This window comes from Nothoprocta perdicaria, unplaced genomic scaffold (assembly GCF_003342845.1).
Source record: "Nothoprocta perdicaria isolate Ctin4 unplaced genomic scaffold, notPer1 scaffold_10, whole genome shotgun sequence".
Classification (NCBI taxonomy): Eukaryota; Metazoa; Chordata; class Aves; order Tinamiformes; family Tinamidae; genus Nothoprocta; species Nothoprocta perdicaria.
Window position 1 is genome coordinate 826,267 of NW_020454094.1, and position 14,745 is coordinate 841,011.

Genomic DNA, 14,745 nt, shown 5'->3' on the forward strand with positions numbered 1-14,745 from the left:
CCGCCGCGCCCCGAGCCCCGGGAGCACCGCGGGAACGGCGAGCGCCGGGAAAACCCCGCTCCGCTGCCCTTCTTTTTTTCTCTTTTTCTTTTTTTTTTCTTTCTTTTTTTTTTTYCCCACACAACTTTGTTGAACCGCGTGCTGGAAGCCCGTGCCCTGCCCCAAAGCGGCTGCGCAGCCGCTTCCCGCCCGCTCCCCCGGAGCCCCGGGATGCAGCGGCTCCCTGCGGCGCGGGAGATGCGCTGCCTCCCGGGAGGAGTCCGGGACGCGCAGGGAGGTCACRGCGGAGCTGGAGGCGCGGGACACCCCTGCTCCCTCTCCGGCCTCTCCAGCCGCGGTGGCTTCGGCTCCGCAGCTGTGCGACGGCCCTGGCACATTCCCTGATTGCRGGAATCCGCACGCGCCGCTGCCGCTGAATGATAACTGCACTACCCCAAACGTGTAATTTTGTGACAGGTGCTTGAGGGAGCAGAATTATCTAGAGAAAAGCACGAGGGAGCAACGAGGAGAGGCCGTGTCTCGGATCTACCTGCGGAGCACAAAGATCAGCGGCAGCTGCGGAGCTGCTGCCCTGCRAGTGAGATATCCAGGGATCGGGACTGCGCCCTCAAAGGAGCACGAGGACAGGAGCTCGGGGCAGCCGAGGGGCAGCCCGCGGTGCCCGAGGAGTGCACAGAGCAGGTGTCTCCTGCAGGGTGAGGGCAGCCACAGAACCAACATCCCCAAGGCCACACCAAGCGCCTCGGCACCTCAGGAACCCAGATTCCAATCCTGGGCTGAATTTGGCAGCTCTGTCCTGTCTCCGTGTGGAAGTGCCCAGGCTGTTTCCTCCTGGGATGGCCGCCTTCCCAGCTCTGCATAACCTCGCGCATGGAAGCAGCCACGAAGCTGAGTGCCCTGCGCGGTGCCATCCTGCTCCAGCCAGAGCACAGTCTGCACGGCGGCAGCGGAGCCACAGCCCCGAGCACCGCGTGGGCACTGTCCGGCTGCCCGGCCAACGAGCGCGAGCGGGAGCCTCCCCGGAGCTGCCTCCACTGCCCACCTGGAGGCTGCAGCACGGGGGGCTTCACCCTGGAACCACCGCGTCAGCCGGCAGGCTTCTCAGTTACAGAAATGAGGGAGAATCCCGAGGTTCCTGGGACACATGGCTTCCTGGGACACCCATTGTGTTTTCATCTGCTGCTGTGTGTGGCTTGAAGATGTGTGGGCTTGGAGGTCTCTGAACAAGGCTCTTATGACCTAAATCAATGTAGACTCTAAGGAAAACTTCAGAAAATTATTTCAAGAACAGGAGACGGCCGCCCGTCACAGATTTTCCATGCAGCAAGACAACCAGTAACTGGAATTTGATTTAAACTGGCATGAGGAAGAGCATTCAATCCTCGATACGATGGACAAAACACACTGATCTGGGAGCCATTCTGGGTGGCTTTCACCTAATGGAACATCTAGGGATGTCAAAATCCAATCTAATCACGCCAGGGGTAGAGTTGGAGGCTTTCTAAGGGGCAGTTCCTCCCATGAAGGGCATATCCAGAATCTGTGGGATGACTTCAGCGTTGGAACCACCTTCTCCTCCCTGTTCGCTCCTCACAGGGGACCAGAGACCCCTCTGATGCACCAGAGCATCTTCCCCAGCAGYCTATTTTGTGCCTGCTCCACCTCCTTTCTACCACAAATTGAGCACCGTTTGGTGCCTGCCGCGAAGCCCCACGTGGTCCAAGGGCACAAGGGCTGACAGGGAGCAGCCAYGGGAAGCAGAGGCCAGCCGCAGCGGGCACAGGATCCTCCTCATTCCGGCCCCTGCGAGAGGTGCCCGGCTCACCCGGCGAGGCCTCGGGYGCGGGCAGCACCGCCGGCCACGCCGCCTCCTCCCGACACGGCAGCTCGGCGCTGAGCTTCCCTGGTTCTGCATCTCCGCGTCCTATTTCGCTCGGCACGCCTTCAGCTCCTGAGCAAAATTTAGGGGAGAGCTTGGGGGACCGATGCGAGGCGAGCAGAAGGCCCACGCTGCACGGCCCTCCAACACGGCCTCTCATGTTCACCCTGAGCTCCTCTGCATTAGGGTTAGGCTTAGGCTTAGGCTTAGGGTTTGCATGTGGGCTCCGTGAGCTGCATGAGCAGGCAGGCAGGTTCCCACCACCAAACCCATCCCCGCTTYCCAGCGGAGCGCCCATCCTGAGGGATGAAAGGCTGGCGGGGGCCTTGGAACAGCACGGGGCTCCGCAGCCGCGGCAGTGCCGGGGCTGCAGCGGCACAGAGCCGCTCGCGGTGCCGGCACGCGCCCGGCGGACACGGCATCCCCCGTTAAGGGACGGGCTGCATCTCCCGTCCGCAACAACGCAGTGTTCTAGGGAAGAGTTTGCAGAGCTCACCCTGTTAACACACTGCTGCTATTTTCTTCTTTTCCCCAGGATCCAATTCCTTCTACCTCAAGAGACCTGTTCAAAACTTGAACATTTCTTTTCCTGACTTCTACCTCCCAATAACCATGTTTAATGTACTATTATACACTGTAAGATTATGTGCAATTACCTCCTTCTCATGTAATTTTGTTCTCCAGAATTACCACTCCCCTTTCATTTGTTACAAGGAATATTTTATACACCTTTATGAATTCATCCAGCTATGCACTAGATCAGAACACATAATTTCATCACACTTACTTAAGTGCCTTTTAAACATAATTAGAAAATTGAAGCAAGTCAACCCAAGCTACGGAGCAGTTCTCTCCCCCAGCAACACTCTTCCCAATGCRGATCCTCCTCAAATCCAGCATTTCCCTCCTTGGGAACGCAGGACTCCAGGACTTCTCCAGCAGCTACAGAGAAAACATTTTACAGAACAGCCAGGGATGCAGCTTCTCACCAAGAGGTGCCACCCAATGCATCTTACAAAGAGTCTGTATTTTTTGCTGTCATTACCAACAATTTTTGCTCTTTATCCGAGCTCGGCTCATGGTTTTCTCGAAATAATCATGGAATAGCCCCAATAGCAGCAACACGGCTGCTGCTCCAGAAGCACGGAASCTGCCTGCACAGAGCTCGCTCCCTCCTCTAAGGATCTCAGACTAACTCAGCGGCTTATGATTGCTCAGCTCGTCAGGCAGACGAGATGAAGAAAGACTCCAGATGTCATGGAAAGGGAGAACACTCTGTGCTTGGGCGAGACAGGCAACTCCTTCGGTTGCCTGAGCCCCTTTTTAAGGRTGCAGGGCGCCTCTAAGGTGGGATATGGGATCTTCTGGCTTAAGGAACCTGAGGAACCAACAGTGTGTGTGAAGGTCTTGTTCTCCTGGGACTGCAGTTCAATCACTGCTCTTGTTTTGCTACCTGTGAGCACTGGGTTTCCGTGTAGGGGCCACCCCACACGTGCATCCTCTGTGCTTTCATCTCCCTGCACTAAGCACAGCCCAGGAGGCCCCATTCCCAGGCCTCACCACAGGGTCAGTGTGTCACCTGCCCATGTCCTACACCCATGGTGCTTTCCAAGGACCCTCAGGCCAACCCAAAGGCTCGCAGCCGTGACACATGCAGGCAGGAGCAGCAGGGAAGATGCCCCAAGTACATGATGGCACCTCTACTTTTCATGCATTTTGCTTTTCAGAGAACAGCCATGTGGCCGTTTAGCCCTTCATGCAGCCCCTCATAGTTCACTGAAACAAAAGGGAGGATCCTCCCCTCTCCTCCCCACAACTATTTTTACCTTAAAAAAGGGACACAAATCTGTGGCAACAAATGTGATTAAGTGCTGTGTTTGCAGCAGCCTCAAAGCTCAGAAGAAGCCCTTGATGAGCCTGGCCTTCAGCAGCTGAGATCCCTCAAAGTCATCGAGCAGAAGCAGGGGACACTCAGCAGCCCTTACCCAAGGCGCTTCACACAGGGCTCGTGCCCAGGTCAGCCCTCCTCCGTGTTTGCTGATCCTCACTTTAATTCCAGGTGGGTGTTTTGGGAAGAATTTCCTTCCTGGAGATCACACACAGGCACAACTGGCACACACGTGAGGAACCACAAACTGCCAGTTCTTCCCTTCTTACGTGCCTGGTTGCTGATTCTGTCGCAGCTGGATGAACTGTGCACTTTTCCAGACATYAAGCCATGCGGGAGTCAGCAGAGCCTTATAAATTTATGAAAGTGACCTTCTTTCTGAATAAAATGTAGCTGCAAAATCCTCGGCAACTTATCTCCAGATGCTCAGGCGGCCCCTGGTGCATTACGCTCTCCGATGCATTGCCAAGACACCTCTTCTCATACAGCAGTTCTGAGGCCTGCTGGAAAGATCTCTGGCTGCGCTGTGCCGCGGGGCAGTGCGGCGCGGGCCGTGCCTCCGCGAGGAGCTGCCTTCAAGGGACGCTTGGGCTCAAGGCTCCGTGTGGTTCATTGCTAGTGATTTGGGAAACTGGGCTCATTTATGAGGTTCTGCAGGGTGAAATCTGCAGCTTCAGTGCGTCACTTCAGCCACCTCCTTTGGCATCTGCAAGGGCCTCCTGCTTCACAGACCACCTGCTTGGGAGCAAGGCCGTTTCCATACCACTAACTAGCGGGATGCACAAGTTGCTCGCAGACAAGAGTGCCAAACAACTCCCAGGCACGCGGCTGATTGCAAGTCCCTTAGCGACGAGACAAGTCCCACTGATGTCAACAGATCGGTCACAGGGGTGAAATGAAGCAAGAGCCTAAGGGCTCTGCTAAATCATATGCTCAGTCAATAGCAGGTCTGAGAGAATTACAGCTAATACTATACTAATATATTAAAATACTAGTATTTTATAGCTAATATTAAATGCTAAGAAAATCATTTATGACCTCTAGATTTAAATGCCAGACATTTTGCAAGGAAGTGCCTGCAACTCCCATAAATTAGGCAYGACAGAGATTCCATTAGATCCAGGTGAACTCACTTTATGGTTCCATTGGCAACACCTTCTTGCTCCGTTAGCCGGTATTCCCGCGCACTCCCTTTGCCTGCAGCTCCTTTTGAAACCTCGAGGCATTGCTGGCCATAAAGCAGCATCCAAGGGCAGCCTCTCCATGAGCAGGACACTACAATCGTGCTGCTCTCCCGGGCCCAGGCTGCGGAAGGCAGGAGGCCTCTGCTGTGGTTACGACTTGGTGTGTTTTATCAGTGCAATTAAGTGGCCACAATATGTTTTTAGAAGGGAAGCAAAGTGGCCAGTTTTGCTCTTGACTGTTTCTTCAGCCTTGAATCTGTCTCTGCAGGACAAGTGACAGCACTCAGAATAAGCTAGGGTATCCGAAAGGGTATTAGGCGTCCCTAGGCAGCACTGGGAAGCCCTTTAGCAGGAGGCCCATGTCCAAGGTCATGGGGAATTGCGATGGAAGGAGGCAAGGACGCAGCGGCCTCCTCTGCAACCCTCCACAGCTCCATGTGGGAAGAGGTGTTCACGCCAGCCCGAGCRCAAGCCCGCGCTCACCTCCCCTCGCCAACGTCCTGCTCCTGCGCAGCCCTCGCTGGGTTCAACGCCGTGTTCCAGCTCCAAATGGACACYAAACTGATGCTCGCGGACAAATCACCGTTGCATCTGCTCCATCTCGCTGTGCAGCCAAAGAGCAGCGCTGGGCGCCCCGCGTTGGCCGCTCCACGTTGGCAGGAGCTGTCACGCTCCAGCCCTGGACACACTGAGTGACAGTGCACGGGGCAGCTGGGACAACTCCACTGTGTCACATGCTCCACGTGAAACAACATTTCTGTTGTTTCTGAAATATGAAATATTCTGAAAAAACATTTCTGTTTCAAAGCTGATGCTTYTTCACAGTTTGGACTCAAGTGTTTTATTATTAATCCACTTTGGCACCAGGAGTTGGGGCGCAGAGYGGAATGCTGCTTCTGCAACTTGTTTTCCTCGCCTTTTGGAAAGTTATTCAGAGGTTTTATTAGACTCAGAACGTAGGAAGAGGTCTGGGTTTTCCAAGTAATGGCCCTTTTCTCTGGGATCTGTTTCTTCGAGGCCAATTTTGACATGCTGAATCACCCCTGCACCCAAATCCCCAAAGGAACCTGCCTTGTTCTGCACTGGCTCTGCAAGGAAATGAGGCTCTCGACTGTTCAAACACATCTCAATTAGCTGCCTGATGCAGCCTAAAACGTAGGTGGAGATCTCCTCTCTGTTCTCCATCCCCAGGAGCGTTTCTGGGCACCCCGAGCGCTCCAGGCCGGTTCCGTGGCGGCAGGTGCTCGGCACCGCTCCGCGATCGCAGACCCCACGCTGCTGCTGACGGAGGCATCCGGCACGGCCTGCACCAGGAGACACCCGCCCATGTGCCCGCTGTCCAGAAGCCTCCAGGACAAAGCCCGGCTCCTCCTCTTCCTTGCTCTCTTGCTTTCGCAGCACACCTCGGAAGGCTGCTCGCAGCCCYGTGCTGTGGCAAAAAGGGTGCCAGAACATCCCCAGTAGAGACGCGCGTGAAACTGGGACCCACCGCCCACAGCCTCCATTCAAACAGGCCATATGCTAACTAGTTGCCTTATTCTGTTTACATAAAACACTCCATTTCATCTAAAATCAGCAGCTACCATCTGAGCTAGCACAAACCGCCCAGAATGGAAACGAGTTTCAGCAATGACACGGGAAGCAAAGGCAAAGACAACGTGCCAGCCTATTGCACATTATACGTGTTGCAAGAACCCTCCTCTTTGCCTTTAGACTTTATTTCTCAAGCAGTATTAATCAGTGTAGTCCTGGCAGTCAATTCATACCAAGTTCTAGTGCATGATTTTCAGTCCTTGCAGGCTTTCAGAACCAGTCTCCCCAGCACATAATGATGGCTGTGGAGATGCAAACTGGCTGCAGAAACATCTCACTCGACCTTCCTTCTTGATAAACAGTCGTGGTTTCTGTAATCCCAGCTTGAAAACAGTAGTTTTCGATTAGCTTCTACTTTTTGCAGCACGAACGCTGATTTCAGGGACCAACCTTGCAAAAGAAAGCCTCTCAACCCATGGTTTCAGGATACCTTATTTCACCCAATGCTCCACAGATGTTGGAAAATACCTTACCGGGTTTATCAAATGCCCAGTGATCAATGCTGCAGAGCAGGGGCCACGGGAGCTCTCCCCGGGAGACGACCATCAGATACACACCACAATATATGATATACACCGCAAACCCTCCAGATCACAGACACCAACGCTTTGGGGAAGTCACATACTAGCAAACACACCTCTCCCTGCTGCCAAGGATGAGCTTCGTCTTCTTTTTTTTCCACTTATCTCAAGAAAAGATGTATGCAATAAATGCTGGCTTTTTGGAGCTGAGTAAATGATGGATTAAGAGAGATTTAGAGCCTAGAGAAAGCTGGCGAAATGTTATCTGTGTCTACACAGAATTTCCACTTGTGTTATATCTGYGTCCTGAAACAGAACACAGAGCTTCCAAAAGCAAAAATACTGAGTATGGTATAATGGACATTGCTTCCTTCACAATGTCCTGCATCAAAACACTTAATGACGTTGTCATGATTTGGTGTTTTTGACAGAGTCTGCATTGAAAACGGATTTGTCAGGAAAGCTTTTGATGTTGGCTGGTTGGCTTTTTTGGCCAATACCACCTATTTTAGGTGCTCCAGAAGGAGCGAGGCTCATCCAGCCAGCACGGGCACAAAGTGGTCACGGGGCAAAGGAACAGGAGAGCGCCCAGCCACAAAGCTCCTCATCTTCCCCAGCTCTTTGCACAGATTTACACCAACCTGCACCTCACAGGAACTCCAGTCTGCTGCTTCATTATGAGAGGATGTATAAATAAGCACATCTCTAAAAATACAGTGTTAATCAAATCTTTCATACCATAGCAGTTTAGCTTTAAAATGCTATGAACGTTGGTTGCAGCTATTGACAAGTCACATTTCCTTTATTTGAAAAAAATAAAGCAAAATAAAAGTCTCAACCTTGAGGGGAAATAATCTGCACACACTTCCAATGAGATATTTCCCTTACTGAAATATGGGGCTTAAAGCTCTCCTGACACATTGCCTCCCGGAATACAGATGGATAGATAGGCAGACAGATAGATAGAATAGATAGCTCTATATATCAATAGAYAGACAGACAGATGGACAGACGGACAGACTGACCTGGCACATTTCCTGCTGCCACATGGCTCGCCCCCACACGTGGTGCCCAACCGTCCCTATATTCCTATATTCCCGGTGCGGCTCTCGGAGACAGGGGGGTATCCAGGCCCTCTCTCCCGCTGTAGATCACTTGATGTCAGTGCCAACACACAGAGCACTGCAAACGTATTTGAAACACTCCTCTTCTGTTAGACCAGGGGTTGCTGTGTGAACACACACATCAAGAGAGCTTACAAGCCACAGAGATGATACACCTATACGAATGTGTTTATACAGATAGATGTATATGTACATAGCGCCAGATGGGGACAGCTGTGGAATAAGGGCTTGGAAACACACGCAGCCACAGAAGCAATTGGCCATCCTGAACCAAGTGTGTCTGTGGACCCAGCGGAGGCCACCATGGGCTGGTCTGGTACTAGCCATACTGCCCACCGAGCACTGGGGCTCCTGGAGTCCTCCAGCATTCCCAGGAGCTCTGGAGCTCCTTGCTATCCTCCATGCTGGAAGGATATATATATATATATATGATTCCCAATCCATATATATAGATGTATATATATATCTGCTCCTATAAGCACAGCCCCTGGGAGGCATTGTGCAACCTGTGGCAACTGCGAGCAGCTCAAGAGCAAAGTCGGAGACAGAAAGAGTGGAGGAGGATGCTCCATCCCTCGGCCCAGCAGGAAAATGCAGGGGGTCTATACCCAGCCAGTTAGGGATCTGTAATTCCCAGGAGCCTACAACTCTTCTGACAACTAGCAAGCTCTGTCCTGAGGTTTCACTTCCCTTTGTTTCATTGTATTTTATTTATTTACCAGACCTGTTATTGCTGTGCTGCTAGCCATGTATACGGAGCCGTACGGACGGATCCATCAATCTCTGTACGTTCATGGACCAGCTTCGGGGCTATGGAGATGCCCGGGCAGGGGCAGGACACGAGCAGGGCAGCAGGTCTGCATGGGCCGGCATTCCTACTCCCCAATCCCACTGCCCACAGCAGGGCCCGGATTCGCATCCACAAATAACCCTCATCCTCCTCCCCGCACCCCAAACTGCTCCTCGGAGGACGCTCCCCATTAGGCTTCCAAGGGCACCGTAATGGCACATTATAATTCTTGGATGACTCCTTTTCCCACAAGCTCTCCCGCTGCCGGATACACATAATAATACACATTTTTCACTGCGCCAACTGCTTGAGGAAAAGGCAGTCCCGGCACCCCTGGAAATGAGCATGTTGCCTCCGCTGCCACCTCTTTGGAGGCATTTTTCTCTTCTATTTGCTTAATTGTGATTCTTTCCCCTCCATCTATTTTATTGCATTTTTTCCTGTTTTCTGCTCTCCTTCCCCTCTCTGCTGAGCCCCTGAGAGCGCTGATTTTCGCTCCCTCCCTGCGTCAGGCAGTTGCCGCTCGGGTTGCTGATCTGCTCCCACCAAAGCTGCCCCTCCGGACGCACAGAGCCCCTCGCAGCACGTGCAGGATAACACAGGCCGCCAGGGAGCAAGTTAAAAGAGAAACTTCCCCTGTTTTTGTTTACATAAATGCTTGGCGTAGAGTTACTTTGGAGCACTGATATTTAAGTGTTTGGTATTTGCAGATAGACATTTTACTCATTTATACAGTAATGCTGCAATTACAGCACAGTGTGCAATTACAGGAGGTTTATCAAATGCCACGTCTGGGTGTTCCCAGTGGTTCCCACTTCTCTCATGGTCACGCTGCGACCTCGAGCAGAGGCTGTGCCCGACCCTGCGCATCCAACCGCCCCCGAGCGTSCCGGCCCCCAAAACGTGCACATTTGCATGGAGGGGACAGCTCAAAGCAACAGCTTTGGGGACTGCAAGTGATTCCTGAACTACACACAGGGAGGGGTGCAAACTCCTAGGCTGGAAATGATGAATCCGCAGATGGCTCCAAAGAAACAGCAGGCTTCACTTATCCGAAATAAGCACTAATAGAGAAACAGCGGCTAAGGGACAGAGGAAGAAACGCAGCCCTCGGCTTTGAGCTGTATCATCCGAACACAGTCGCACAAAAGCTACAGCCGACGGACGCAGTTGCTTGCAAGGGGCATATATAAATACATGCCAAGCAACAGGTCTGCTTCCAAAAAGCGTGAAATAAAAGATGCTGGCACAGAGCAGAGGATTTGGGAAGCATGAAATTGGAATCAAACCGCATCTCACAACGGATGTCTCCCCGTGGGGACTGAACTGTCATTTTTATGGGCAGCTTTTACAGCCAGACAACGGGCCATTCTGCAGCCCCGGCACCTGAGCCAGGACTCAGTGCAGGGGGTTGTTYTGTCACCTCTGCCACTGGTCCTTGCAGCAATGTGACATTTCATCCCTGCTTCTGTGCTCCCCAGCAGCGAAGCGAGGTTGTGATGCTGCCTTCCTAGGAGAGGCCCTTGCAAGCTGAAAGGCAAATGCACCGTGTGGGAGTGTGATTCGTTATTAACTGCAATTATTACTTGAATCAAAAGCTCCTGGAGCATTCAGCACCTGTTTTAGCCTCCTCATTTTTAATCCTAGACAAGAGCCCCTCTGCGCCCTCCCCGATGACAGTGGATGTGGAGCCACTGCTGCTGGGGGAAGCATCTCCTGCTCTTGTCTCCTTGCGCTCTGCGAGCAGGAGCTGAGTTTGCAACAAAAGTGCAAACGGGCACCCAGGTAATAGCTGTGAGGGGCACCCGTGCCCCAGGAGATGGGCCTGGCTGGTCCTCCCARTGCGTCTCTCACCAGGGATCCGAATCCGCACGGAGATGAGAAGCCCTGTGCGCCCATACAGCCCCTGTCCCCCGGATCCGGGGTGCAACAAGTTTGGGCTCTGTCACCAGCTCCACACTTATTTCCACCCATTATTTCCAGGGAAACCACCCATTAGAGCAAGGTACGCTCGGAAAATGTAAATTTAATRTAATGTAAACTTATCTGCCCAGAGCACAGCATGTTAAAACTGGTTCCCAGCACCTTGGCTCTCCTCATTCCCCCCAGAGCTAGAGGTCCTTCTAAAGGCAACTGGCCCGAGCTGCCCTTGCCAGGGCTAYGCAGCATCCTTCCCATTGCCACTGCAGTGCCCTGGAGCAGCTGCTCCTGGCCATAATTCTGCCTTGAAATGCAGGCAGCTAAAAGCGCTCTGTTTCCTCTCTGCAATGCCATTATTTGGGGYGGGAGGGGAAAGGAACATTTTCAAAATTAAAAAAAAAAATCAAATCTTTATGAGATAAAATGAGAAAATTTTGTTTTGGAAAAAAAATACCCATAACTGAATCATGTTGTATTATATTCTAGATGAAAACATCAAATGAAATAACATTTTATGATGATGAAATAATACTATTGTCATTAGTGCAAAAATAAATGGCAGCCAGGAGAGCAGTGTGTGAGGCAATACCAAGGCAGAAATACTTGCGTCTCAGTCCATCACTTAGTGTACACACCTAAATGCTAAAAAATAGGCAAATAGAGCCTAAGCCCCTTAATACCCTTTCGTCCCTGATGGTCAATTGCAAGGTGACTTATTTGGATTCCAAATCAGCCAAAAAGCAAAACTCCCGAGCTCAAGCATGTCCCACAAAGTGAGGGCTTGGAGCTGTGACACGTCCTGCTAGTGGGCAGCTGGTGGCAACGCRGAGCGCGACGCCCGCTGTGCAGGGCACACGGCCGTGCTCGGGACACCCAGCGCGCAGCGGCGTTTGTCCCGGCCGTGGCGGGAATCCCGCGGCCTCTCCATCGCCCACCCTACCTGAACATGAGGAGAACAAGAACCGTTGTGGCTGCTCCCCAGCTGCAGAGGTTGCAGAGCAACCATCAGGCCCAACAGCACCCGCCCTTCGAGCCCAGCCCAGCGGGTGCTCCAGCACGGGGCTCTTCTCCTGCTCCCGGCCCCTCCGAGGGATGCCAGGCTCTTCCTGGCAGCCTGGCCAGCTCCGGAGCGAGCGGGAAGCAGCCCCTGGTCTCGGCCAACGCCAGCCTCTCCAACATGCAGCTCCCACTGACACTGTCTTTTAAAACCATGTTTCTTTGTCTCATTCTTCCTTTCATTACATTAATTCATTTTTTCTTGCAAAATGCCATATCAGCATGAAGCCCTTGTATGGATTTCATATAATTGCTATTATGCTTTCATTAGGCTTCTCGTGCTTTAGCAAGAGGTATTTTATAAATCATGTAGATTTTCCAATCAGTTTCCCTTGAATGTTATCACCCCAGCTTTTTTCTCCATGGGAATCTGCTCTAATACCTGTTGTAATGAGCAGAAAGATATCGTCAAAGATTTTCCTGTAGGTCTCAAATGTCTTGAGATAACAAATTGCCCCTTATTTATATATGGGGAACGGCTTTTACCTTCACCAGTAAAGCTAGCAAGAGATGGAGAGCCTTTCAAATGTTAATTATATTCCGTCCGCAGGACTAAATCCTGCCAGAATGCAGCAAAACCGCAAGTGACTCGACACACCACGGTGCATTAAAAAAATAAAGCTGGGCTAATCCAAACCTCAGCTAGTAATCCTGCCTGACAAGCAGTTCTGTGTTTAATGGGTAATTTAAGCGCTCACCAGTGACACATTCAGGCAGYGTGGCAAGTCGGGAGCAAACCAGCGAGCTTCAGCACGGCCGCTCAGAAGGGAGCCCGGCGGCCTGGCGAGCCCGGCGGCCTGCAGAAGGGACAAGGCAATCCAGGAAACCAGGAGGACGTGGGATGAGCAGGAGGAGGGGAATTCAGTGTTTTTCCAATGGATGCACTAAAGACCTCACCCTCCGTGCGTGCCAGAGAGGTGGGTGAATCCTGCCTGGACACTAGGCAGGAAGTATCCGAACCCTTAGTTAAACACAACCAATTACGCGTTGCAGCTGCAGAAAACCCTCCTTATTCCTCCAGAAAACCCTCCTTATTCCTCGGGGACATCATGATATCAGCCCACTAGTCCTCAGCCATCCCTTCTCCGCATGCACAAGCACCTGCAGAAACGCCAGGATTTTCTTTAAAGGAATTATTAGCAAGCAAGAGTTCAAAGGATGCCCGGCGGACAGGCTGCCACCGAAGACGGCAGCGGGGCTGGTCCRGGCGTATCCGGAGCAAAGCTCTGCCTAGCGCTGCCAAGCCACCATCTAGCCCCGTATCCTGCTTTTTCTCCCTGCGTTTTGTTCTCCAGCACAAGCTGTGTAGGAATAAGCACCATCTTCCAGTTTCAAACTCTAGTGGATAACGGGACCCATGAGAGCCATCTCCTGCCTCTCGCAACTCACAGTTACAGACAGCTCTTAGGAGTGAGGGGTAAGCTCTACACTCCAGAAAGGGCTGTTCCTTTAAGCTATTCCAGAGGAACCTTTTCTCCTGTGTGGGGGCAGCAATGACGCCTTCYTCACCAGCTCATCCAGGTGACACTGGTGGCTGAAAGACAACTCACAGCATGGTGAAGGATTCCCAGGGCTACGACCGCCCATCCGCTGCACTCCTGACATCCCTTTCCCGGGGCAAACCACCCCGGCAGATCTGGGCTCAGAATTTGTGCCTTCCAAACATCAGGCAWTTGTTGTGATCACACCAAAGAGCTCGGCCTAGACAGCCCAGCCTGCTGCGGGTCCCCGTGTGCCTCCTGCGAGGGAGCTCCCAGCTCAGCACGGGGACCATCAGCTCCTGCAACTCCATCTCAGGGGGGCCCACTCACTTCCATGCACAGGAAGGAACCGCTTATGCTGCCTGCTGTTCCGAAGCCGCAGCTAATGTTTTCCGTGAGGGAATCCTTTATCACTTCTGACAAATTTGCATTTAACAACTTTATTCGCTCATCTACCAACCGGCTTCTAATCTCTCTCCCTGCAGATTTACAGCCAAGCCACTTCTGACCTAATTCAAGTTCTCTGTCAAACCTACCAAGATTGATTCTTGAAAGACAAAAAGGTGTTTCTCGGGGTAGGATTTTTCTTAAGATCCGTGACTCCGTGAGTCCGTGCTCTGTACTTGCACACCTGCAGAGAACACCTATGGAAAGGGAGGTGTGTTTCTCTTGCAGCAGCCCATGCACAGCCGAAGCTGCACAGGGCAGCCAGTGCTGATCTGCCCYGCGGATGAGATGCTTCCCTAAAGCTGGGTTTTCCTCTGCTTTCCTGCTCCAAACCTGCAATTCCAAATACGATTCAGCAGGACTAGAAGCCCCCCATACAAAGCGCCCAAAGAAAGCATTTCAGGACCCTGTGAGATGGCAACAAATTCAAGGAATTTTCGTGATTTTTCATAAAYGCTAGTTTTACAGTTGCCTTAGGATGAAAGGGGATTCACGCCACGCTGCCCACCCACGTACACAGCCTGTTATCCAGCAGCAGAAACGCAGGGAGAAGGTTCCAAGGCTTGGATGCTCGCGGCTGCACGCACACCTGCACAGAGGCCCTTTCTGGAGCAGCCTGGCATGGGGAGCGGAGCCCCAGCGCCATTTACCCAATGCCAAGGCCGCCGTTCAGCCCGGCCAAACGCTGGAACATACTGTGCTTCTCTGCGCCGTGCCTGGCGGTGCCAACCTGCCCCTTTCCAAAAACGCCTTTGCCCAAAAGCCTGCAAGAATGTCACTTATAAAGGACCCTTAGASTGTAAGGGATCCTCAGTGTGTTACATCCATGGTGCCCGTCTCCCCTCTCGCCTTTTAGGATAAG